General features: G+C 43.0%; 1 pseudogene; it reads left to right on the plus strand.

The window, feature by feature from the left end:
- Window positions 1-6,927: 6,927 nt before the first annotated feature.
- LOC112135821 (small ribosomal subunit protein eS27-like) lies at window positions 6,928-7,249 on the plus strand (annotated as a pseudogene).
- Window positions 7,250-13,537: the final 6,288 nt, after the last annotated feature.

Below are 13,537 nucleotides of genomic sequence, written 5' to 3' on the forward strand. Positions count from 1 at the left end.
CTGAGAAACCATTGCCTAACCCAAGCTCACAAAGATTTACAGTTATATTTTCTTCTAGGAGTTTTATTGTTTTAGCGCTTATATTTTGATCTTTTTTTATTTTGGGTTGATTTTTGCAAACTGTGTGAAATATGGATCAAAATTCATTTGCTTTGCCAGGCTTGGTTGGCTCATGCCTGTAATCCCAGTACTTTGGGAGGGCAAGGCAGGCAGATCACTTGAGGCCAGGAGTTTGAAACCAGCCTGGCCAACATGGTGAAACCAGTCTCTACTAAAAATACAAAAATTAGCCAGGTGTGGTGCTGCATGCTTGTAATCCCATCTACTTGGGAGGCTGAGGCAGAAGAATCACTTGAACTTGGGAGGTAGAGGTTGCAGTGAGCCAAGATTGCACCACTGCACTCCTGCCTGCGTGACAGAGAAAGACTCTGTCTCAAAAAAACAAAACAAAACAAAACAAAACAAAACAAACCCTGGCATGTGAATATCCAGTTGTCCTGGCACCTTTTGTTGAAGAAAGTAGACTTTCTCCATTAAATGGTCTTCACACCTTGTCAAAAATCAATTGATCATAGGTAATATAAATTTCTTTTTTCTTTTCTTTTCTTTTTTTTTTTTTTTTTTTTTTTGAGACAGAGTCTCTCTCTGTTGCCCAGGCTGAAGTGTAGTGGCGCAATCTCCACTCACTGCAACTTCCACCTCCTGGACTCAATCACTTCTCCTGCCTCAGCCTCCCAAGTAGCTGGGACTACATGTGTGTGCCACCACGCCTGGCTATTTTTTTTTTTTTTTTTTTTTTTTGAGATGGAGTCTCACTCTGTTGCCCAAGCTGGAATGCAGTGGTGCAAACTCGGCTCACCACAACCTCCGCCTCCCAGGTTCAAGGATTCTCCTGCCTCCTCCTCCCAAGTAGTTGGGATTACAGGTGCCTGCCACCATGCCTGGCTAATTTTTTGTATGTTTAGTAGAGACAGGGTTTCACCATGTTGGCCAAGCTGGTCTTGAACTCCTGACCTCAGGTGATCCGCCCACCTTGGACTCCCAAAGTGCTGGGATTACAGGTGTGAGCCACTGCACCCAGCCTCTTTTTTTCTTTTTTCCCTTTTTTTTTCTTTTGAAATGGGGTCTTGCTCTGTCACTTAGGCTGAAGTGCAGTGGCATAATCTCAGCTCACTACAACCTCTGCCTCCCGGGCTCAAGTGATCCTCCCACCTAGGCTTCTGAGTAGCTGGAACTACAGGTGTGCACCACCACACCCAGATAATTTTTGTATTTTTAGTAGAGACAGGGTTTCACCATGTTGCCAAGGCTGGTCTCAAACTTCTGAGCTCAAGTGATCTGCCTGCCTTGGCCTCCCAAAGTGCTGCTGGCATTGCAGAGGTGAGCCACCACACTTGGCCCATCTTTTTTCTTTTTTTAAATAATTTTAACTAATTTTACAAAAAAAGTCAGTATTCATTTCACATTACTACATTACAAATTTATTTCTGAATTATCTTTTTTTTTTTTTTTCTGAGACAGGGTCTCCCTCTGTTGCCCAGGCTGGAGTACAGGGACACAATCTCGGCTCACTGCAACCTTCACCTCCTGGATTCAAGTGATTCTCGTGCCTCAGCCTCCCAAGTAGCTGGCATTACAGGTGCACGCAACCATGCCTGGCTAATTTTTGTATTTTTAGTAGAAACGGGTTTTCACCATGTTGGCCTGGCTGATCTCAAACTCCTGGCCTCAAGTGATCCACCCGCCTCGGCCTCCCAAAGTGCTGGGATTACATGCATGAGCTACTGTGCCCAACCTCTGAATTATCAGTTCTAGTCCATTGATGTATATGTTTATCTTTGTGCCAGTACCACACACACCGTGTTGATTTTTTTTTTTTTTTAATTTTGAGACAGAGCATCACTCTGTTGCCCAGACTGGAGTATGATGATGCAATCATAGCTCACTGTAGCCTCAAACTCCTGGACTCAAGCAATCCCCCTGCTTCAGTCTCCTGAATAGCAAGGACTATGAGTGTGCAACACCATCCCTGGCTTATTTTTTAATTTTTTGCAGAGATGGAGCCTCACTATGTCGCCCAGGCTGGTCTTAAACTCCTGGCCTTGAGTGATCCTCCCACCTTAGCCTCCCAAAGCAGCTGTTGATTGTTGTAGCTTTGTAGTAGGTTTTAAAATTAGGAAGTGTGAGTCCTCCAACTTTGTTCTTTTCCTACTTTGTCTTGGCTATTCTGGGTCCCTTCCATTTCCATGTGAATTTTAGAATCAGTTTATTCATTTCTGCAAAAAAAAAAAAAAAAAAAAGGCAGTTGGAATTTTTATAGGGATTACATTGAATCTGTAGATTAATTTGGGAAATGTCTTAGCTTGTTCCTGCTGCTATAACAAAATACCTTAGACTGAGTAATTTATAAACAATAGAAATTTATTTATCGTAGTTCTAGAGCTGGGAAGTCCAAGATCAACACACTAGCAAGTTTGGTCCTTGGTAAGGATTGCTATCTGCTTCCAAGATGGCGCCTCTTGGTCCTTTCTCATATGGTTGAAGGACAAAAGGCATTGAGCACTCCTTTCGACCTTTTTTTCGAGTCTCACTCCGTCATCAGGCTGGAGTGCAATGGCGAGATCTCGGCTCACTGCAACCTCCACCTCCCAGGTTCAAGCGATTCTCCTGCCTCAGCCTCCCAAGTAGCTGGGACTATGGCACGTGCCACCACACCTGGCTAATTTTTGTATTTTTAGTAGAGATGGGGTTTCACCATGTTGGCCAGGATGGTCTCGACCTCCTGACCTCGTGATCCACCCGCCTCGTCCTCCCAAAGTGCTGGGATTACAGGCGTGAGCCACCACGCTCAGCCCCCTTCAACCTTTTTTAAAAGAGTATTAATCCATACATGAGGTCAGAGCCCTCACGAATTAATCCCTTCACTAGAAGTCCTACCTTTTAATATTGTCACATAAATAGAGTAGTTTCCCCTTATCTGTGGTGAACTTTTTGAGGTTTCATTTACCCAAGGTCCACCTCGGTCCAAAAATATTAAATTGAAAATTCCAGAAATAATTCTAAGTTTTAAATTTCTTGCTATTCTGCGTAGCATGTTAAAATCTCACACCATCCTGCTCTGTGCTGTCCTGGATGTTAATTTTATCCCTTTGTTCAGCATATCCCTGCGGTATATGCTACCCACCTGCTAGTCACTTAGTAGCCATCTCAGTTATCAAATCAACTGTCACAGTATTACAGTGCTTGTGTTCAAGTAACTCTTGTTTTACTTAATAATCACCCCAGGCTGGGCGCGGTGGCTCATGCCTGTAATCCCAGCACTTCAGGTGGATCACCTGAGGTCAGGAGTTTCAGAACAGCCTGACCAATGTGGTGAAACCCCGTCTCTACTAAAAATACAAAATTGGCGGGACGCGGTGGCTCATGCCTGTAATCCCAGCACTTTGAGAGGCTGAGGTGGGCAGATCATGAGGTCAGGAGTTCAAGACCAGCCTGGTCAACCTGATGAAACCCCGTCTCTACTAAAAATACAAAATTTAGCTGGGCATGGTGGTGTGTGCCTGTAATCTCAGTTTACTCAGGAGGCTGAGTCAGGAGAATCACTTGAACCCCGGAGGCGGAGGTTGCAGTGAGCTGAGATCGTGCCCCGCATTCCAGCCTGAGCAACAGAGCAACACTCTATCTTGCATAAATAAATAAATAAATAAATAAATAAATAAATAAGCCGCGTGTGGTGGCGCATGCCTGTAATCCCAGCTACTGGGGAGGCAGAGGCAGGAGAATCACCTGAACCCAGGAGGCGGTGGTTGTAGTGAGCTAAGGTTGCACCATTGTACTCCAGCCTGTACAACAAGAGCGAAACTCCGTCTCAAAAGGAAAAGAAAAGAAAAGAAAATCACCCCAAAATGCAAGAGTAGTGATCCTAGCAATTCTGATATGCCAAAAAGAAGCCTTTGCTTTTCCCAACCCTCCCTTCCATACTACTCATTTTCCAACTCCCATGCTTTGTACTCTGATGCAATACTGTTAGTAATCAGCAGTGAGGAGATCTAGTCCTGGGCGCTCCAGAGCATTGTCATATACGATTTGATACTGTCTGCAGTTTCAGGCATCCACTGGGAGTCTTGAAACATATCCCCCATAGATGAGGTCGAGAGGAGGGTACCGTGTTGAATTCCAACATATGAATTTTGGAGGGATACCTACGTTCAAACCATAGCAGGAAGTGCTGTCATCTTAACAACATTTATGGGCCAGGCACAGCAGTTTATGCTGGTAATCCCAGCATTTTGGTAGTCCAAGGCGGGTGGATCGCTTGAACCCAGGAGTTTGAGACCAGCCTGGGTAACATGATAAAACTGCATAACTATTAAAAAAAAAAAAAAATTAGGGTGGGCGCGGTGGCTCATGCCTATAATCCCAACATTTTGGGAGGCCAAGGCAGGCGGATCACGAAGTCAGGAGTTCGAGACCAGCCTGGCCAACGTAGTGAAACCCCATCTCTACTAAAAATACAAAAATTAGCCGAGCATGGTTGCATGTGCCTATAGTCCCAGATACTTGAGAGGCTGAGGTGGGATAATCGCTTGAACTTAGGAGACAGTGGTTGTAGTGAGCCGAGATCATGCCACGGTACTCCAGCCTTGGTGACAGAGTGAGACTCCCTCTCAAAAAAAAAAAAAAAAAAACCACAAAAATTAGCTGGGCATGGTGGCACACACCTGTAATCCTAGCTACTCAGAAGGCTGAGGTGAGAGGATCAATTGAGTTCAGAAAGTCAGGGTTGCAGTGAGCTGTGATAGCACCACTGCACTCCAGCATGGGAAACAGAGACCTTGTCTGAAAAAAAAAAAAAAACCATAAGAAACAATATTATACAGGCCAGGAGTGGTGGCTCACGCCTGTAATCCCAACACTTTGGGAGGCTGAGGTGGGTGGATCACCTGAGGTAAGGATTTCGAGTTCAGCCTGGCCAACATGGCGAAACCCTGTTTCTACTAAAAATACTAAAATTAGCTGGCGTGGTGGTATGTGTCTGTAGTCTCAGCTACTCAGGAGGTTGAGGCAAAAGAATTGCTTGAACCCAGGAGGCAGAAGTTGCAGTGAGCTGAGATTGTGCCATTGCACTCCAGCCTGGACGACAAGCGTGAGATACATATATATATAAATTTTTTTCAATGTTTTGGAGTTTTCAGTAACAGGTATTATAGTTCTTTGGTTAAACTTATTTATTTTGTTGAGAGAAATGGTCTTTAACCTGACATTCTGTTAATTCACAGTAGACTTCTGGGAGCCTGCACACCTATTAAAATTATTTTCAGAATTTTATCTCTGTGTGTACATGCATTTTTTTTTTTTTGAGATGGACTCTCGCTCTGTCACCTGGACTAGAGTGCAATGGCGCGATCTCGGCTCACTGCAACCTCCACCTCCCGGGTTCAAGCAATTCTCCTGCCTCAGTCTCCCGAGTAGCTGGGATTACAGGTGCGTGCTACCATGCCCGGCTAATTTTTAGTAGAGATGGGGTTTCACCATGTTCGTCAGGCTGGTCTCAAACTCCTGACCTCATGATCCGCCTGCCTCGGCCCCCCAAAGTGCTGGAATTACAGGTGTGAGCCACTGCACCTGGCCCATGCATTCTTTTCTCAGAAAGACAGTCTGGAACCTCTATCAGAATCTCAAAGGATCTGTCTGTGACCTAAATTTTTTTTTTTTTTTTTTGAGATGGAGTCTCACTCTATTGCCCAGGCTGGAGTGCAATGGCGTGATCTCGGCTCACTGCAACCTCCGCCTCCCAGATTCAAGTGATTTTCCTGCCTCAGCCTCCTGAATACCTGGGATTATAGGCACGCGTCACCATGCCTGGCTAATTTTTGTTTTTTTACTAGAGATGGGATTTCACCATGTTGGCCAGGCTGGTCTCGAACTCCTGCGCCTGGACTGTGACCTAAATTTGTATTTTTGTTTTTATTTATGTATTATATATGATAAACAGAAATGTATTGGCTCATGATTTGAGAGGCTGGGAAGTCCAAGACTGAGAAGCTGACATCTGGCAAGGGCCTTATTCTGTGTTACCCCATGGTGGAAGGGCAAAGAGACGGCAAGAGAGAGCCAAAAGGGGGCCAAACTCATCCTTTGATAAAGAAACTTTGATGCCTGGGAGCAGTGGCTCATGTCTGTAATCCCAAAATTTTGTGAGGCTAAGGAGGGTGGATCACTTGAGCCCAAGAGTTTGAGACCAGCATGGGCAACGTGATGAAACTTTATCTGTATAAAAAATTTAAAAATCAGCCAGGCACAGTGGCTTATGCCTGTAATCCCAGCACTTTGGGAGGCTGAGGTGGGTGGATCACGAGGTCAGAAGTTCAAGACCAGCCTGGCCAATATGGTGAAACCCCATCTCTACTAAAAATACAAAAATTAGCTGGGTGTGGTGGCGTGCTCCTAGTAATCCCAGCAACTTGGCAAGCTGAGGCAGAAGAATCACTTGAACCCAGGAGGTGGAGGTTGCAGTGAGAAGATTGCCCCACTGTACTCTAGCCTGGGCAACAGAGTGAGACTCCATGTCAAAAAAAAAAAAAAAAAAGTCGCCTGGCGCAGTGGCTCACGCCTGTAATCCCAGCACTTTGGGAGGCCAAGGCTGGCGGATCACCTGAGGTCAGGAGTTTGAGACCAGCCTGACCAACATAGAGAAACTCTGTCTCTACTAAAAATACAAAATTAGCTAGGTATGGTGGCGCATGCCTGTAAGCCCAGCTACTTGGGAGGATGAGGCAGGAGAATCGCTTGAACCTGGGAGGTGGAGGTTGTGGTGAGCCAAGATTGCGCCATTGCACTCCAGACTGGGCAACAGGAGCGAAACTCCTTCTCAAAAAAAAAAAAAAAAAAAAGGTAAAAAATCCTTTCTGGCAGTGATGACCTACCCAAGAGAATGTGCCTCTTGCAAAGGATCTCCTTCATCCCTCTTCAGAAGAGGAGAAGAGGAAACACAAGAGGAAACGCCTGGTGCAGAGCCCCAGTTCCTACTTCATGGATGTGAAATGCCCAGGATGCTATAAAATCACCATGGTCTTTAGCATGCACAAACAGTAGTTTTGTGCTTTGGCTGCTCTACTGTCCACTGCTAGCCTACAAGAGGAAAAGCAAGGCTTACAGAAGGATGTTCCTTTAGGAGGAAGCAGCACTAAAAGCGCTCTGAATCAAGATGAGTGGGAAACCATCTCAATAAACACATTTTGGATTAAAAAAAAAATTAGCCGGGCATGTTGGCACACATCTGTAGTCCCAGCTATTTGGGAGGCTAAGGTGGAAACAATCACTTGAGCCTGGGAGGTGGCTCATGCCTGTAATTCCAGCACTTTGAGAGGCTGAGTCAGGCAGGTCACTTGAGTCCAGGAATTCAAGACCAGCCTGGGCAACATGGTGAAACTCAGTCTCTATTATTTAAAAAAACAAAGTTCAAAAAATTAAAAATTAAATTATTTGTTACATAATTTTTAGAGGAACTTAAACTACCCAGCTATGCATTAACTATAATAACTATTTATATAGTTGGTCAAATTTTGTAGGCTATAGAATAGCTGTTGTTTCTGAAGTTGAAGTTAGCTAATATGTTTTAAAAAGTGAACACTTGCGTGATAAAATATACAATAGGACTTGGAAAATGGAGTTAAAAAAAAAAACTTGGTTACTGGCATTTTTGCTGTTAATGTTGCACTGACAGGAAAAAGAAATTAGGTGACTTTTGTAATGTAGGGGCCAAAGGAAAGGTTCCTTTTGGCCCTCTGAAGGGTATTGAAAAATCAATCCACAAAAAGGCAGATTAATTGAAGAAAATGCATACAACAACTGGGGACAGTTGGTGCACATCTGTAATCCCAGCAACTCAGAAGGCTCAGGCAGGAGGATTGTTTGAGGCCTGGAGTTGGAGACCAGCCTGGGAAACATAGCAAGACCCAGTCTCTAAAGAATAAAATAAAATAAATGAAAAACAAAAGCAGAAAAGACATACGGATGTATTTAACATGTATACACAGGAGCCTTTAGAATGAAGATCCAGAAATACAGGAAAAATTGTCCTTTAACGTTTAGGTTTACAAACTAGAACAGTGGTGTAGAAATGTGATTGGACAAAAGGGTTATGACCTAATGCTAATAGCCTGAGTAGGACCCCCAGAAATGCCTGTGTGTCTACATTCTTTTCAGCCTCTCTGGGTATTTTTTTTTTTTCTGGTTATAGGGCCAGGACCCTCTCTGGAATGGAGGGTCTTAGGATCAACAGTCAAAGAAGATAGCTCCAATAATTTTTTTTTGGCCAATTTTTACACAGAAAGATAGAAGAAAAATAAAAGTAATCTTTTTAGGTTTTATGGCTGGCTTTGGGGAAAAAGTGTTCTGAGTTCTATGATCTGCCTTGGGAAGAGGGATTCTGGTTTCTATGGCTAGTTTTTGGGGAGAATGGGACTGAAAGAACATCAGGAGAAAGAGAAAGAGTTTTGCTTCTGAGGCCTTCATTTTGGGGTATTGTGTTTTTTTTAAGAGACAGGATTTCACTCTGTCACCCAGGCTGGAGTGCAGTGGCATGATCTCGGCTCACTGCAGCCTCAGCCTCCCAGGTTCAAGCGAACCTCCCACCTCAGCCTCCCAGGTAGCTGAAACTACTACACCACCACATCCAGCTAATTTCTAAATTTTTTTGTAGAGACGGGGTCTCACTATGTTGCCAGGCTGGTCTCAAACTTCTGGCCTCAAGTGATCCTCCTGCCTCAGCCTTCAAGTAGCTAGGATTACAGGCACATGCCACCATGCCTGGCTATTTTGTTTTTGTTTTTGTAGAGACAGAGTCTTGCTGTGTTACCCAGGCTGATCTCGAACTCCTGGCCTCAAGCAATCCCCCGCCTCAGCCTCCTAAAGTGCTGGATTACAAGCATAAGCCACTATACTCAGCCAGATATTGTTTTCTGAGTCCCCAAAGTGAACATAACAATTATTATAATTAAACATAACTGTGTTGTTGTAGCTGAGAAAGCAAAGGCTTTGGAACTTTATTTAAAAGCAAACAAAGCCAGGCGTGGTGATGCATGCCTGTAGTCCCAGCACTTTGGGAGGATGAGGCAGGAAGATTACTTGAGCTGGGGAGATTGAGGCTGCACCAGTGAGTGATCATGCCACTGCACTCCAGCCTGACCAACAGAGTGAGACCCTTCCTCTAAATAAATAAATAAAAGCAAACGAAATATATCTAACCAATCAACAACTTGAAACTGCCCAATCAATCCTATTGACTTACCAGTGATTAAAATGAACTGTTGGCTTTTTTTTTCTTTTTTTTTTTTTAAGAGACAGGGTCTCCTTCTGTCACCCATGCTGGGATGTATGGCACAATCATAGCTCACTGCAGCTTTGAACTCCAAGGCTCAAGCAATCCTCCTGCCTCAGCCTCCCAAAGAAAGTGGATTCTTATGAACAAAAACATCTGATGAACCCTTTCTCCAGCCCTGATTTTCTCTCAAGCTTCTGTTCTGAATCTCCAACTACTTACTAGAGAGTTCTTTATGGGATATTCACTCAAGCTTCATATGTCTAAAACCAAACATACCTTTTTGCTAACTAAAAAGTAAAACAAACACAACTCTAAAAATCTGATTTACTCTCCCAACCTTCTTATTTCTCTGCTCAATGAGCCACATTCTACCTCTCCTTGCCACCTATGGGTTAATGTAGAGGGCCTTTCTCTGGCCTCACAGTGACCAAATCTTATTCATTCATCCTTTATCTCCTACTCTTGGACAGTAGCCTATTTCTCCTCGCCCTCAAATACCTTTGAACACCACCACTTTGCATCTAATAAAGTCTGTCCTGTACTAGGTACTCAATAAATGTTCACAGAATATATCATGTTAATTTCTCTATTAGAAATCCTTAAAACTCATTGCCAAGGATGTTCGTAATTGTTGGTTACTATCTTAATCAGTTTTCTGCTGCTATAATGGAATACCACAGGCTGGGTAATTTATAAAGAAAAATTAATTTCTCACAGTTCTAGAGGCTGGAAAGTCCAAGAGCATGGCATTGCCTCCGGTGAAGACTTTGTGCTGCATCATAACATGGCAGAAGGTTAAGCAAGCTTACGAGAACAAGAGGAGAAATAGAACTGAATTCATCCTTTATCAGGAGCCCACTCCTGAGATAATAGCATTAATCCATTTATGATGGCAGAGCTGTCATGACTGAATTACCTCTTAAAGAAAGCACCTCTTACGCCTGTAATCCCAGCACTTTGGGAGGCTGAGGCAGGCGGATCACGAGGTCAGGGGATCGAGACCATCCTGGCTAACGCGGTGAAACCCCGTCTCTACTAAAAATACAAAAAAATTAGCCAGGCATAGTGGCAGGTGCCTGTAGTCCCAGCTACTCGGGAGGCTGAGACAGAAGAATGGCATGAACCTGGGAGGCGGAGCTTGCAGTGAGTGAAGATCGCACCACTGCACTCCAGCCTGGGTGACACAGCAAGACTCCATCTCAAAAAAAAAAAGAAAGAAAAAGAGAAAGCACCTCTTTTTTGTTTTGTTTTGTTTTGAGGCAAGGTCTTGCTATGTTGCCAAGGATGGTCTCAAACTCCTGGCCTCAAGTGATCCTCCTACCTCAGCCTTCCAAAGTGCTGGGATTACAGGCATGAGCCTCTGTGCCCAGCTAACAGTACCTCTTAATACTGTTATAATGGCAATTACACTTTTTTTTTGAGTTGGAGTCTCACTCTGTCACCCAGGCTGGAGTGCAATGGTGTGATCTCAGCTCACTGCAACCTCCTCCTCCCAGGTTCAAGCAATTCTCCTGCCTCAGCCTCCGGAGTAGCTGGGACTACAGGCACCCATCACCATGCCCAGCTAATTTTTGTATTTTTAGTAGAGACGGAGTTTCACCATATTGGCCAGGCTGGTTTCGACCTCCTGACCCCGTGATCCGCCCACCTTAGCCTCCCAAAGTGTTGGGATTACAGGCATGAGCCACCGTGTCCAACTGGCAATTACATTTGAACATGAGTTTTGGCAGGAACATTTAAATAATAGCAGTTACTTACTTTTTTAGAAGGCTAACTTTTTAAGGGCAGCATCTTTCTTATTCTTCTCTGTATCCCCAGTGCTACCACACTGGAGTTCAATAAATGTTTGTTGAATTCATGAAGGATGAGGCTTGAATTTCTTAACTTAGCATTCAGGTACTTCCATAATCAGATCCAACTGACTACCTCTCTCCAGTTCAGTCAAACAGTGTGGAATCGGCGGGAAACTCACTGTTTCCAGGACTCTGTAGATTTTGCTTCTATAGTGAGGTTTGCCATTATCATCGGGAAAGCCATCCAGCCACTCTGTGGTTCAGATTCCTCTGCAAAATGAAGGATTGGTCAAGAGTGAAACTCCTCAGACTTTAATGTCTACATACAAAGCACCTAGGCGGGGCGAGGTGGCTCAAGCCTGTAATCCCAGCACTTTGGGAGGCTGAGGTAGGTAGATCACGAGGTCAGGAGAACGAGACCATCCTGGCCAACAGAGGGAAACCTTGTCTCTACTAAAAATACAAAAATCAGCCAGGCGTGGTGGCGGGCGCCTGTAGTCCCAGCTACTCGGGAGGTTGAGGCAGGAGAATGGCGTGAACCTGGAGGTGGAGCTTGCAGTGAGCCGAGATCGTGCCACTGCACTCCAGTCTGGGCGACAGAGTGAGATTCCGTCTCTAAAAAAAACAAAACAAAAAAACAAACAAACAAAAAAAGCACCAAAGACCTTGAACATGCACAATCAGACTGTGATTCTGCATTTCTACAAGCTCCCAGGGGATGCTAATGCGTGAATGTTTGTACCTTTTTGTACCTTTCAAAGATCATGTTGAAATTTAATCCCCAGTGTGGCAGTATTGAGAAGTGGAGCCTTTAAGAGGTGACTGGGCCATGAGGGCTCTGCTTTCATGACGGATTAATCCATTTCTGGATTCATGGATTCATGAATTAATGGATTATTATGAGAGTAGGACTGGTGGCTTTCTAAGAAAAGGGAGACACCTGAGCTAGCACACTCAGTCCCCTTACCATGAGACATCCTGCGCAGCCTTGGGAGTCTGCAGAGAGTCCTCACCAGCAAGAAGGCTCTCACCAGATACGGTCCCTTGACCTTGGACTCCTCAGCCTCCGTAACTATAAGTAATAAATTCCTTTTCTTATAAATTACCCAGTTTCAGGTATTCTGTTTTAAGCAACAGAAAACAGACTAAGACAACTGTTGAAGTAATTATGAAGTTCTATGTTCTCTGGTCTATTTATTGTCTTTTTCATGACTGATGCTATAAAGTTCTGTATATTGCTTCTCTTTCCTGAGATGCTTTCTCTATTAATTTCCCTCCATATAAATCCAACTCACCTTTTCAAGCTCTTTCTCCTGGGCAAAGCCTTCCATTACTACTCTAGTTCCCCAATTCCCCCATTTTTCTTTATTATATTATAGTACCCATTGCTGGCACTTGGAATGTTAGACTAATCACCTATAACTATTAATTGTTGCTTATCATTATGCATACAAGTAACCAGTTATATATATATTTTTCTTTCCTAGGAGGCTTACCACAGTGCCTCAGGTATAGTAAGTTGCAAGTTTTGTTGAATAAATGAATGAATGAATAACTTACTACAGCACTGGTGCTCCAGAGAGATATCAAATGTTTCAGTATTTTATAAAATTGTTTTCCAGAACATAGAGGAAACTGCCAATTTGGAATTTCCCCAGCCTATTCAAACGAGGCAGTCCAAGCTAAGCAATAATTTGATCCATTCAAAAGTTAACGATATTAAAAATAAATGTTGATATTAAATTTCAAATTTCTCTTTAGCTTCTGAAACACTGGCATTTGCTACTGCTGTTTTTGTCTCACTTTTCAAAGCCAAATACACACAATATATTATGCATGAGAAATTAGCATCATATTGCATAAAAGATTTGTCCATAGAGTATGATTTATTATTATGTCATGATTTCAACAGCCTGGTCAAACAATCTGCTTTATACTAAATATCATGCTGCATATCAAATAATGAAGTGGACTTTCTGCCTGTTGAAAGACAAAGAATCTTTATTATTGATATAGAGAAGTTGTTTTAATCTTAAAGTTAAAATAAGGAAGTTCTTTGAATATTGCTTAACTCACAACTGTGGGAAATAGAAGCATTTCAGAACCTACCATCCTACTTTGCATTTCTATTGAACAGTTGCTGTTTTAACCAACTTGCAATATTTGTTTTATAAAATACACTTTAACCCTAATATCAATTTATCATTTTTGACAAGAGTAAGTAACTATATTACATATTACCAGATTTTTGATCAGATAAATATTTTGGTTGTAAGTCATTATAATTGAAATTTACTGTAAAATCTCTTGGTAAACTTGTAAAGTATTAGCTCCACAAATGTAAAGCATTATAATCATTACTATGCAAAACATATAATATTTCTGAAAATGCTGGAAAATATAAGCTAAATGAGTACAC

This window comes from Pongo abelii, chromosome 10, assembly GCF_028885655.2.
Source record: "Pongo abelii isolate AG06213 chromosome 10, NHGRI_mPonAbe1-v2.0_pri, whole genome shotgun sequence".
NCBI classification, from domain to species: domain Eukaryota; kingdom Metazoa; phylum Chordata; class Mammalia; order Primates; family Hominidae; genus Pongo; species Pongo abelii.